We start from the raw sequence: 14,383 nt of genomic DNA, 5'->3' as shown, positions 1-14,383 counted from the left end.
TGAAGAATGTGTGGAAGTCGAGAACATTATCTCGGAAAGCAAAAATGGGTATGTTTGAAGGAATAGTGGTTCCAACAATGTTGTATGGTTGCGAGGCGTGGGCTATGGATAGAGTTGTGCGCAGGAGGATGGATGTGCTGGAAATGAGATGTTTGAGGACAATATGTGGTGTGAGGTGGTTTGATCGAGTAAGTAACGTAAGGGTAAGAGAGATGTGTGGAAATAAAAAGAGCGTGGTTGAGAGAGCAGAAGAGGGTGTTTTGAAATGGTTCGGGCACATGGAGAGAATGAGTGAGGAAAGATTGACCAAGAGAATATATGTGTCGGAGGTGGAGGGAACGAGGAGAAGAGGGAGACCAAATTGGAGGTAGAAAGATGGAGTGAAAAAGATTTTGTGTGATCAGGGCCTGAACATGCAGGAGGGTGAAAGGAGGGCAAGGAATAGAGTGAATTGGAGCGATGTGGTATACCGGGGTTGACGTGCTGTCAGTGGATTGAATCAAGGCATGTGAAGCGTCTGGGGTAAACCATGGAAAGCTGTGTAGGTATGTATATTTGCGTGTATGGACGTATGTATATACATGTGTATGGGGATGGGTTGGGCCATTTCTTTCGTCTGTTTCCTTGCGCTACCTCGCAAACGCGGGAGACAGCGACAAAGCAAAAAAAAAAAAAAAAAAAAATATATATATATATATATCATTATACTTTTTTTATTATACTTTGTCGCTGTCTCCCGCGTTTGCGAGGTAGCGCAAGGAAACAGACGAAAGAAATGGCCCAAACACCCCCCCCCCATACACATGTATATACATACGTCCACACACGCAAATATACATACCTACACAGCTTTCCATGGTTTACCCCAGACGCTTCACATGCCTTGCTTCAATCCACTGACAGCACGTCAACCCCGGTATACCACATCGCTCCAATTCACTCTATTCCTTGCCTTCCTTTCACCCTCCTGCATGTTCTGGCCCCGATCACACAAAATCTTTTTCACTCCATCTTTCCACCTCCAATTTGGTCTCCCTCTTCTCCTTGTTCCCTCCACCTCCGACACATATATCCTCTTGGTCAATCTTTCCTCACTCATCCTCTCCATGTGCCCAAACCACTTCAAAACACCCTCTTCTGCTCTCTCAACCACGCTCTTTTTATTTCCACACATCTCTCTTACCCTTACGTTACTCACTCGATCAAACCACCTCACACCACACATTGTCCTCAAACATCTCATTTCCAGCACATCCATCCTCCTGCGCACTACTCTATCCATAGCCCACGCCTCGCAACCATACAACATTGTTGGAACCACTATTCCTTCAAACATACCCATTTTTGCTTTCCGAGATAATGTTCTCGACTTCCACACATTCTTCAAGGCCCCCAGGATTTTCGCCCCCTCCCCCACCCTATGATCCACTTCCGCTTCCATGGTTCCATCCGCTGCCAGATCCACTCCCAGATATCTAAAACACTTCACTTCCTCCAGTTTTTCTCCATTCAAACTCACCTCCCAATTGACTTGACCCTCAACCCTACTGTACCTAATAACATTTACTCTTAACTTTCTTCTTCCACACACTTTTCCAAACTCAGTCACCAGCTTCTGCAGTTTTTCACATGAATCAGCCACCAGCGCTGTATCATCAGCGAACAACAACTGACTCACTTCCCAAGCTCTCTCATCCCCAACAGACTTCATACTTGCCCCTCTTTCCAAAACTCTTGCATTTACCTCCCTAACAACCCCATCCATAAACAAATTAAACAACCATGGAGACATCACACACCCCTGCCGCAAACCTACATTCACTGAGAACCAATCACTTTCCTCTCTTCCTACACGTACACATGCCTTACATCCTCGATAAAAACTTTTCACTGCTTCTAACAACTTTCCTCCCACACCATATATTCTTAATACCTTCCACAGAGCATCTCTATCAACTCTATCATATGCCTTCTCCAGATCCATAAATGCTACATACAAATCCATTTGCTTTTCTAAGTATTTCTCACATACATTCTTCAAAGCAAACACCTGATCCACACATCCTCTACCACTTCTGAAACCACACTGCTCTTCCCCAATCTGATGCTCTGTGCATGCCTTTACCCTCTCAATCAATATCCTCCCATATAATTTACCAGGAATACTCAACTTATACCTCTGTAATTTGAGCACTCACTCTTATCCCCTTTGCCTTTGTACAATGGCACTATGCACGCATTCCGCCAATCCTCAGGCACCTCACCATGAGTCATACATACATTAAATAACCTTACCAACCAGTCAACAATACAGTCACCCCCTTTTTTAATAAATTCCACTGCAATACCATCCAAACCTGCTGCCTTGCCGGCTTTCATCTTCCGCAAAGCTTTCACTACCTCTTCTCTGTTTACCAAATCATTTTCCCTAACCCTCTCACTTTGCACACCACCTCGACCAAAACACCCTATATCTGCCACTCTATCATCAAACACATTCAACAAACCTTCAAAATACTCACTCCATCTCCTTCTCACATCACCACATGACAGGCGTGCGAAAGAGAGACTTTTGGATGTTAATGTGCTGAGAGGTGCAACTGGAGGGATGTCTGATCATTATCTTGTGGAGGCTAAGGTGAAGATTTGTATGGGTTTTCAGAAAAGAAGAGTGAATGTTGGGGTGAAGAGGGTGGTGAGAGTAAGTGAGCTTGAGAAGGAGACCTGTGTGAGGAAGTACCAGGAGAGACTGAGTACAGAATGGAAAAAGGTGAGAACAATGGAAGTAAGGGGAGTGGGGGAGGAATGGGATGTATTTAGGGAATCAGTGATGGATTGCGCAAAAGATGCTTGTGGCATGAGAAGAGTGGGAGGTGGGTTGATTAGAAAGGGTAGTGAGTGGTGGGATGAAGAAGTAAGAGTATTAGTGAAAGAGAAGAGAGAGGCATTTGGACGATTTTTGCAGGGAAAAAATGCAATTGAGTGGGAGATGTATAAAAGAAAGAGACAGGAGGTCAAGAGAAAGGTGCAAGAGGTGAAAAAAAGGGCAAATGAGAGTTGGGGTGAGAGAGTATCATTAAATTTTAGGGAGAATAAAAAGATGTTCTGGAAGGAGGTAAATAAAGAGCGTAAGACAAGGGAGCAAATGGGAACTTCAGTGAAGGGCGCAAATGGGGAGGTGATAACAAGTAATATATATATATATATATATATATATATATATATATATATATATATATATATATATATATATATATAAAACAACAGTTTATTCTTACATAACCTGGAAATTTACAATGAACGTCTGTCACATATAATCAGAAATCTGATACCAGGTCTTGGTCCGGGCAATATGTGGCTTCCCCCGTCCTAGGTTAGGTACGTACCTGAAGTACCACCCACCCTCTCGTGACGCGGGCCCGCCCAGGCCTCCGCTGCCAAGCAGTCCTCCCCGCTCCTCCCCAGCTACAGCTCATGTGCTTCGCTTCTCTTCACGTCTACCGAACTGTTGTCAGTGCTGTTCCACGACGGACCTGTAGGAGCAAGTGATCACTCCTCGTGTCGTCAGGTTTAGTGAGTGGATGATCGTAAGGTCAGTTCTATCAGGTTACACTATGATGAGGAACTGCTGAGTGTGGCGGGTGAGGCACGCATGCCACGGTGCTGGATGACCCCCAGATCATCATATACCAACGAGATTTTGTTCCTCACACCGACCTGTCTCTCACACCAGCCTGCCACACCCCTCTCCTGTACTTCCTTAACCCGGTACAACACCCACTCCACTGGTCACGCCCACTATCACTTATCTGATCCACCCAACGCGATACAACCAGCCTGAAAACGATAGACGTTACATTCAATTAAATTGTCAATCTTAAAACTTACGTGCATCCACTATCGATGGGTCGCAACATGTACTGGACTCCCGACACACCCATCTTACTCACCATACTTTACCACAATCCCAGTCCACCCATTCCCAACTCCTCCTTATCAAATACTCCAGAATCTTACATTCTTGAACCACTCGGTGGGTAGAGAGTTGCTGATGGCCTCCCTCATCACAGGTACCTTAGTAACTGTAATGGTGCCGTCACATTAATCCTTATCATCCTAATCCTCTTACCGATCTTCTTACCTTCAGCCATCACAATATAGTTCTATTTAAATTAAACGACCCACACTCCTCTACTGCATTCACTTTTATTCATTTGTCTCACTTCTCATTTTCCTTCAGTTTCTTCACGACCCCCACCAAGTCCGCTTGACGTACACCAACTTGCTGACATATTCCACATGACTCCCTTTATGTAATCCAACCCCGTTAACCTCTGAACCCATCTTGCCATCACTGTTAACTCGCCCCTCACCTTCTAAACTCATAATTTCCATTCTTGTAACCTGTTCTCAACCTCCCCACCTAACCTAACCTCTGAACTCCATCTTCCCACTCTTATAATTTGTCCTCAACATCCACACTCTCATTCCCTCCTCCCTCCCTCTCCTCAACCTCCGAGGCCCATCTTGCCACCCTTGTAACTCGTCCTCTACCTCCTCCCTCCGCCCCTCCCGTGCAACAATCAGCTTAAGCTGTGAACACCAACAGTCGCTGTCGTGATCTCTATCTCCTGAATAGCAAACGACGAGCGAGCAGCGTCCAGGCCTGGGGAGTTGCTGCTAACGCCCTCCTGCCTCCCTGACCTCGCCCAGCGGCCCGACCTCCTCCGCGGGCAGGGGGGCGGGCGGGCTGCTTTAGAATTGACCCTACCTCCAAAGGGCTGTCTCCTACACCCTCCTGAGGATGGAAGGTGCACATCCTTCAGTCCTACCTAGCCTGGCAGTCGGTGGATGAGGATTGTAGAGGTCACATTGGCCGGATGATGATGCGTCAGCGTCGACGGGGGTGTGTCCTCGTTAGGGGCACAGATGCCTTATACGGCGGCCACTAATGATGATATCTCCGCCGGAATTACTTTATTAACCGGCCTTTACCCGGCGTCTGCTGTGTCGCATACCGCCGCCGCCGCTGCCGCTGCCGCTGCTGCTGACGGTGGTAACATGAGACTGACCGGCAGCGCAAGTCAGGGCACCGCCCTCCTCCCTCACTCCTCCTCCTCCAGCGTCGCACACTGATGGTTCTCCCCGGCCCTGCTGACCCCGTGTGATCCAGCCTATGTAACCCTAAGCGACCAGGCCGCCCCCCTGTCCCAGCCTCAGTGATCCCAGGTGACCCAGGATCCTATCCCAGTCTCGAAGATCCCAGGTAAACAAGGTCCTCTGCCCTAACCTGAGTGACTCCAGGTGACCCATGTCCTCTGCCCCAGCCTGAGTGACCCCAGGTGACCCAGGTCCTCTACCCCAAAGCCTCAGTTACTCCAGGTGAGAAAACTGTCCCTGCTAACACACACACACACACACACACACACACACACAACCCACATGTCCTTGTTGCCTATCACCCGGGATCACCAAGTGTTATCCTCTACCACCTGCAACCCACAGCCACCACCTGCTGCCAACCATTTCCACCAAGTACCAACCACATGTTTGTACCCAATCATAACCACCTGTTGCTATCCATCTCCACCAAGTACCAACCACCTGATGGCATGCATCACCACCACCTGTTACCAACCATCTGCACCAAGTACCAACCACCTGACGGTATCCATCACCACCACCTGTTACCACCCATCTCCACCAAGTACCAACCACCAGATGGCGACCACGTACCCCTTCGTGACCCACCATCACAACACCCGCCCTTCAGCTGGCCAGGCGGCCCATGACCCTGGGGTCTCGTAAGATTCACACGTCGTTCAAAAGTCTCAACTAATGACCCGACCAAAGATCCACTTACTGATATGTATTTACACTCTGAAGTTAACCGGATCTCCATCAACATGGCTTAAACTGAATCTCATCACATGTCAGTCTTCGTCCTACACACACACACACACAACTCAAACCCCTACAGAAAATGACTACACACATGCACTTATTATGTTGGTTCCGCAATGCAAAGACAGATGATCAGAGAAGGATCAAGGGACGAAGCAAGAGGGATCATAAGTATGGGGAAAGTACTGTCAAATAATCAATAGAAAAACAGGAATCAAAACATATGGCTGCAGAAATTAAGAAATCTCGGAGTTAGATCAAACATCAGCAAAACCACTGAAGAAAACAAGGAACTGAGAATCATAATAAAAACACTTCATAATAAACTCAAGATACATGGAAAGAAGGAATTCAGAAGGAAAATAACGAGGGGAGAGAGAGAGAAAAAAAAGGCGCGCCTAATGAACAGTGTCAGAGAAATAGGTCAGCGGAATCTTGACAGGAAGTTCCTGAATAAAAGAAAAAAAAAGCTACCCATAACACACATCACAGACACTCGTGAAACAAGAGCCAACAGGAGGAAATTCTGAGGGACAGACAGACAGACAGAGTGAGAGCCATACGTTCTTCAGACATGTTATAGTTCTGTTACTAAGGAATTTCTATTATAGAGACGACGAGTCCAGGGATATTCAGAGCCTGATGGAAACACGAGAGTCAGGGAGATGGCAGTTCCTACAGTGTGTGCAGGAATCCTTTCTACGTTTGCGTGTCTCTGAGCACATTAGAATCAGATGGGCAGATGCACCTATCAATAGATCTTATCTTTACACGTAACAACGTGGAAATTGAAAATGTCACATGATGAGCCAACGAAGGAGAACATAAAATGCCTAGAGAGGACACCAGACTCAGAGAAACGATGAAATCAACGATATGAAAGAAAAAAACAGGGATGGAAATTCGGTACCTTTAGCTGCGAACGGAGAGGAAATGTTAGAAAAGGAGATGTGGTTCAGAAAATGGTGTCAAAAAACCAGTAGCATTCAGGGTTCTACCATGGAGGAGAGACAGACCGAAGAACAGCAGCCTAACAAGGAGTTAAATGACACATTTAAAAGTGTTTTTACAGTGGTACACGTTATATGCTAACACCTGTGAGAGTTGGACTGGGGAAGAGGTCTTGGAGAGCGTTGAAAAACTCGTAGGAAAAGCGTAATTAGACGACTACAAGGCCATGATGGCCCATTCAAGGTGCGTTGGTCTTGATGGAATTCCTCCACATGTGCTGAAAATATTGGCCTATATGCTTGACAGACTTTCTGAAATATTGCTTTTGACCAGGTCACTGGAATGGTGGGTGTAGCGCCAAGGGAGTAGATGACAACAAAAGTACCCACTGTTAAGAAATGAGATAAGGGAAATTATGCTTGAAGTGAGGACCACCCTCTCTGATGAGCGTGTACTGTGAGACACTGGAAAAGATAAGTAAAGAGTCCATGAATGAGTATTTGCCAAGGACAAATTACCTATGAAATAATGACGAAGACTGCATGAACTTACAAGGGAACCTAGACAATCTGCAGAATTGATCTGATGGAACTGAACCTTGGTTAATGTAGAGGAATAAGAATGAGACACAGTGAAAGAAGGTCCCTTGATATGAATAATGTCCAGCAAGGAAACAAGCAGCAGAAATCTGTATGTGAGCGACTTGGAGTCGACATATGGTACACAAGCTGTCAAGCAAGCTCCACCTCAGCTAGACTCGAAAAGGACATGTACCTGAGGCGGGCAAACATGATACAGTTACCTTCAAGTACAATGTTAAGGAAGTGCGCATCAAACCATGCGCAGAGCATATTACGCCAAAACCGAAAAAAATCCTCCTCCTCAAACGCCAGGAACCTCCCCCCCCCCCACACGCGCGCGCACACACACACACACACACACACACATACACACACACCAAAAAGAAAAATTCTCCTTAAGTACGATCATCGTACTTAAATAAAGAGAACTAGAACGAAAGGTCTTGAGGAGGGAGACAGAGATGGTACGAGAATTAAGAGAGGGTAAAGGTGACTCACTTGTCCATAATAAAAGAGAGAAGAGTATGGGGTGCACTGGTCCCAACTTTCGAGTTTCTAAACCAATATGTCGACAAAGAAGACACTATTGAAAGTATACACAGACGGAGTAACCACATGCCACGACAAGACACGAATCAACTTGCGAGAAAAGTGGATGAATGGAGCAAGTGACGAAACTGTGGCTACTGACGATTAAGAGAAGTTGAACTAGTTGTATGATAACTGAGAAAGTTCAGAGGACTAGACCCCACGTGTGTAAAACTCCCTTCCCGTCCTGTTCAAATAACGAAGTATAAACAGATATTGATACATTAAGATTTAGAAACAGATAGCCACACACACACACACATACACACACACACACACACGGGCCTCCATGGTGTAGTGGTTAGTGTTACTGACCATAAGTTGAGCGCGGGCCAGCTCAGGGGTCGGACTCACGTGGATTCGAATCCTGGGCCTACACCTACGCCTACAGGTGATCATCGTGCCATCTGGGTTGGTTGGTATACGGGTAGCTGCCTACGGCTGGTGTGTGTGTGTGTGTGTGTGTATGCATACACACACAGATATAAAAGACTTACCCCTCCTCAGCGAGGCAGCGCCACAACCATAACTGCGAATCTTTAGACAAAATAAATCGCTTTACCCTTTACCTTGTAATTTCAAGAAAGTAGTGATACAGGAGGAGGAGGAGGAGGATGCTCAGGCTCTCTATCCTCTCCTCTGCAGTCGATCTTATCATCACCCTCTAACGACACGCACAAGATGCTTGGCGTCCTACTCTCCCTCGTCCAAACCCCAAACCGGGTTGCTAAGTGTTTAACAACACCGTCACAACGTGCAGAGGGCTAAATGACCTCCTCAGAGACTGCCTCGTCAAGTATGAGAACAGGTCAGGGGGTCATTATGCAAAAACAGAAGCCCAAAATGTTCCATAATGTTATCGCATCTCAGGCCATAAACAGCGGGAGCCAAGCAAATCACCAGCCAGGCGGGGTCACTGCAGGATAGCTAGGTCCCCACTACCTGTGTTGGCAATCCTGAAGGAACCACCTCATCCACGACGGCACGACACCTTGAGGCACGAGAGGCACTGATCCTTGATCTGACCCTTATTGGCGTCATGTCAGAGGTCGCAGGATCTATGCCGAGGTGTCGCTCTGTCGTGCTGCCGTGTCGAACCCTTGTGCTTGAAGGGGTTCGGGCGGGTTGGTAGGCCTGGGGTGGATGGGGTGGGTGGGTGGGTGATGGAGGGCGAGGCGCACTCCTTCAGGAGGGCAGATCATGGCTCTTTACATGCGAGTGTTGCAGCGGACAAGTTATGACCCTGCCCAACATTCTCTACCATAAAGCTATGCGTTTGTTCCCAAGGGACTGGCTGGCTGGCTGGCTGGCTGGCTGGCGGGTGTCCCCTTACGCCATGAGGCGACAGCGTCACAGGGGTCTGGCCAGGCGAGGCTGCTACCTCCACCGTCCTACGTACTGGCTGGAGGGACAGAAGCTGCGGAGACCTGAGGTTCTCTGTACCAAATCCTCCGTCCTCTGTCTTCCATCTTCGTTGTTCTCGTGAGTCACTCAGGAAAGAGTAGATTTTAATTCCCATCTTCGCAACTCGTCTGTATACGTCCACACAGACCTAACAGACACACAGAATGAAAGAATCTGAGGTCATTGCGAACCTCTGCAACCACGAGGCTCTCCCTAACCCCGCTGGAGATCACCCACCAGACGGCGCAGTGCTCGAAGTTCGTTGAAGTCGCCGATGGTCTGACTGTCCAGCCGTCAGATTGTAACTCACTTGAGATTCTTCAGTGGGCGTACGTGGACTTGGCCGCCTCACTGACAGGCCTCGTTAACCTACCCTGAGGTGATGACTTATTCTCATTTTCCTTCCCATGGTTTGTGGTCAAGATAACGGCCGACCAGTGTGGTTACAGACCAAGAAACAAACAATTACAGATACTTCAATCTTTTCTGTAACAGGTACTGTATCCCCCGGTATGTATTACATTGCTATACAGTCTTCATTTAAATATATACATTTGTTATGCGGTCTATCTTTACGTATACAACGTATGTACTGATCATACCTGAATCCCCTGTGCAGTCTCCATGCATTAGTTTGCTGTGCATCGTCTAACCATACACATCAGTTTGCTACGCAGTCTCCCAGTGTTTCGATGGAAGCTCATATCCACAATACCTCATCATAGCATTTCCTTTATAGATACAGTCAGGGGTCAATACAAGGCAATGTTAAGCATACTTGCGATATACATATGGAAATATCAAACATACATGTGATATATGTGTGTATGGCAATGTTAGTATGGCAATGTTAAACATACCTGCGACATACACACAGCAACGTTAAACACATATACTTCGTACATATGGCAATGTAAAACATAAATACGACATGCATATGACTATGGTAAACATATATACAACATACACATGACAATGTAAAATATACATACGATATACATATGGCAATGTTAAACGTATAAGCGACATGACTATGACAATAATAAACATATATTCGACATACATGTGGCAAAGTGATAAGTGATGTATTCCAGTAACATCATACGGAAGGAAGTGTGACACTGGACCTAGTACGGTTTTCCTTAACTGTTCAGTACACAACCTTGGTGACCCTCAGTACCTCCTGCCCCACCCACTCACTACACACCCACCAGTCAGTACTGCCAGGTACAGCTGCTGCTACAAGCCCTCAAAATAAAGCTCAGACCAGGATGCTCAAGAACGCTACCACGAGAACACGATCCGAATTTTTCACTGCGTTCGATCCCAAGCTCTCTCATCCCCAACAGACCTCATACTTGCCCCTCTTTCCAAGACTCTTGCATTTACCTCCCTAACAACCCCATCCATAAACAAATTAACAACCATGGAGACATCACACACCCCTGCCGCAAACCTACATTCACTGAGAACCAATCACTTTCCTCTCTTCCTACACGTACACATGCCTTACATCCTCGATAAAAACTTTTCACTGCTTCTAACAACTTTCCTCCCACACCATATATTCTTATATATATATATATATATATATATATATATATATATATATATATATATATATATATATATATATATATATATATCATTTTTTGTTAGCTTAGACGGTACGAGCAACTTAAGCCATAATCAAGACAATGTCGTTAACGATATATACACATATATATCTTTAACCTGAGACAAGCAACCAATTTATCGACCAACCCATAGGGGTGGATGAACAGCTGGGTTGACTGAGGACCGACTGCCGTAACCAGGATTCGATCGTATGCGCTCGACCCTGTACGGACCCATGAATGCGTCATGGGTAGGCCCGCTCACCGCTACACCACGGAGGTCCTTTTTATAGTGAAGATAAGAACTGAGATGTAAACATAACACTATTCTTTACCTGACTCTTATCAACATGACCCCTGGTAATTATGGCGAGCATCAAACGTATATCGACATCTTTCTTTCTTTCTTTCATACTATTCGCCATTTCCCGCGCTAGCAAGGTAGCGTTAAGAACAGAGGACTGGACCTTTGAGGGAATAATCCTCACCTGGCTCCCTTCTCTGTTCCATCTTTTGGAAAATTAAAAAAAAACTGAGAGGGGAGGATTTCCAGCCCCCCGCTCCCTTCCCTTTTAGTCGCCTTCTACGACACGCAGGGAATACGTGGAAAGTATTCTTTCTCCCCTATCCCCTATCGACATATAATTAGTAAACGAAAACATTTTATATGAAAAAATAACGCAATTGTAAGGAAAACATGATTTTTTCTCCGAGCCATATTTGTTACAAGTATGACACGTGACAGCAGGCCTGGTTACTGGCCTGTCACACGTGACAGCAGCCCCAGTTACTGGCCTGGTCACAGTAGCCTCTGTTACTGGCTCATCACAGTGGCCTCCGTTACCGGCCCATCACAGTGGCCTCTGTTACTGGCCCATCACAGTGGCCTCTGTTACTGGCCCATCACAGTGGCCTCTGTTACTGGCCCATCACAGTGGCCTCTGTTACTGGCCCATCACAGTGGCCTCTGTTACTGGCTCATCACAGTGGCCTCCGTTACCGGCCCATCACAGTAGCCTCTGTTACTGGCCCATCACAGTGGCCTCTGTTACTGGCCCATCACAGTGGCCTCTGTTACTGGCCCATCACAGTGGCCTCTGTTACTGGCCCATCACAGTAGCCTCTGTTACTGGCCCATCACAGTGGCCTCTGTTACTGGCCCATCACAGTGGCCTCTGTTACTGGCCCATCACAGTGGCCTCTGTTACTGGCCCATCACAGTGGCCTCTGTTACTGGCACATCACAGTGGCCTCTGTTACTGGCCCATCATAGCAGCCTCTGTTACTGGCCCACCACAGTGGCCTCAGTTACTGGCCCATCACAGTAGCCTCTGTTACTGGCACATCACAGTGGCCTCTGTTACTGGCCCATCATAGCAGCCTCTGTTACTGGCCCACCACAGTGGCCTCAGTTACTGGCCCATCACAGTAGCCTCTGTTACCGGCCCATCACAGTAAACTACAGTTCCTAACTTTTCAAAAAAAAATTTTCCATTCTGAAATCTAGTATCACTTTCCTCGATACCTATTCAACTCAAGAGGAAAACTGATTTACTTCACATTTCCTCCTTACCAGGCAAGCATTTGGTGCCTGTTGACACTAGGCGCTCAGTCTACCTCTGTAACGTGCCAAATATCAAGACCAAGTCGTTAACGATATATACATATATATATCCTTTTATCGATGTGGTTCTACTCAGCGAAAGTTCGTAAAGTGCATCCAAATGTCTTGCCCTCACTGAAGCAAGTCAGAGGGTATAGCAAGTGATCCAACCAACTGGATGACAGATGAGCCAACGTGTACACAGTGTTTGGTGTGCCCTTCGTGTATGACCAGGGAATGTCTCAGCGGGTGGGACACTCCTGGAACCTCTGAAAACCTCACTCATACAGGGGGATCATGGAGGAGGCAAGGGTGAGTATGAGGAGGACGAAAAGGAATTTGAGAATGGTAAATGTACTGGTTTCCAGACTGATGCATGAAGGATCCAGACGGAACTGGTTACGTGGACAGATCAACGTGACTAACAGGAGAAGGTAGACCCAAAAGCTGTGACTGCTTATGTAGATGACGAAAATCGAAGTGACAAAAGATGTATGAAAATGGTCAAGAACTGTCATAATGGCTTAACCTCCTAAGCACGATGGTATGAACCTTGGGTATGAGACTATGACCTTTGACTGACCTGACACTTAAGAGTGTATGCAAATATCTATCAACTCTACTTTTATAAAAAAAAAAATCTGCCCGAAACGCTAATCTGAAGCCCACATCAAAGATGAACCTCTAGAATCAATTCAGAGACCAAAACATACAATCAAGTGATACGAAAAGGAGCAAGTGAAAATCCTCAACACAGATCCGTGTCCTGAAGTAACAGACAGTTCCACACAGTCACATCCAACTTACTATCGACAGCGGCGGGTCGCATGGACGCTTTGCACAGGAAGGTCGTCCAGTGCTCACAAGTGACCGAGTCAAGACGAAGCATGGTAAGAACTGGATCACTCCGCCGTACTGCACGGGACCGCCTCGTCCCTTGCTCGTCCTCGTTTCACTCGAAGCCCAACTACTGGTTCGTCTGGATCCCTCTGTGAACATCTGTTTGTCTGTGTGGCTCTCAACTAAACGGTCCGCTGGTTCACTTAGTTCCCCCAGAGAGTATCTGTTGGTTCATTCAAGTGTCCTGCGAGATTACCAGTTGGTTCACCTCGCTAGTTGCTATACTACGTACCAGTTGGCAAGGCTATCCACTAGCTTACGTGAGGACTCGTTCGTCTCATCATAAGACTGCTTGCGAAGGTTCTACATAATTTTTTTCGCATTTGTATTCACGAATGAAGATACAGCTCATGTCCCGAATCCAATACCATAAGAAAGGAAGACATTTTACGACGCAATATATAGTATCACATCTGAATGACATGAAGAAAACGGTAGACCCAGATAAGTTTTATCCGAGGACAATGAACGAAGCGTAAGATAGTTAAACCCTCGACTGCTTTCTTCGATAAGTCACTCGCTATGAGGACAGTTCCAGAGGAATGGAAGCTCGCAAATGTAACAACCATTTACGAAAAAGGTAATAAATCACCGCCTGTAAATCACCGTCCAATCATCTCAACATCTGTAGTTGGTAAACTTATGGAAGCCATCATTAAGGATAAGACTGCAAACCAGTTAGAGGAGCACCACTTGATAAATGACCCTCAATATGGTTCTCGACGAAATCGTTCATGTCTGACAACTCGGCTTGATTTCTCTAATGATATAATCAACACGGATCTTGGAAGCTGGTTGATGTTATGTATCTAAATCTTTAAAGAACATTAGATAAA

This window comes from Panulirus ornatus, chromosome 2, assembly GCF_036320965.1.
Source record: "Panulirus ornatus isolate Po-2019 chromosome 2, ASM3632096v1, whole genome shotgun sequence".
In the NCBI taxonomy this organism is placed as follows: Eukaryota; Metazoa; Arthropoda; class Malacostraca; order Decapoda; family Palinuridae; genus Panulirus; species Panulirus ornatus.
This window is presented reverse-complemented; position numbering follows the sequence as displayed.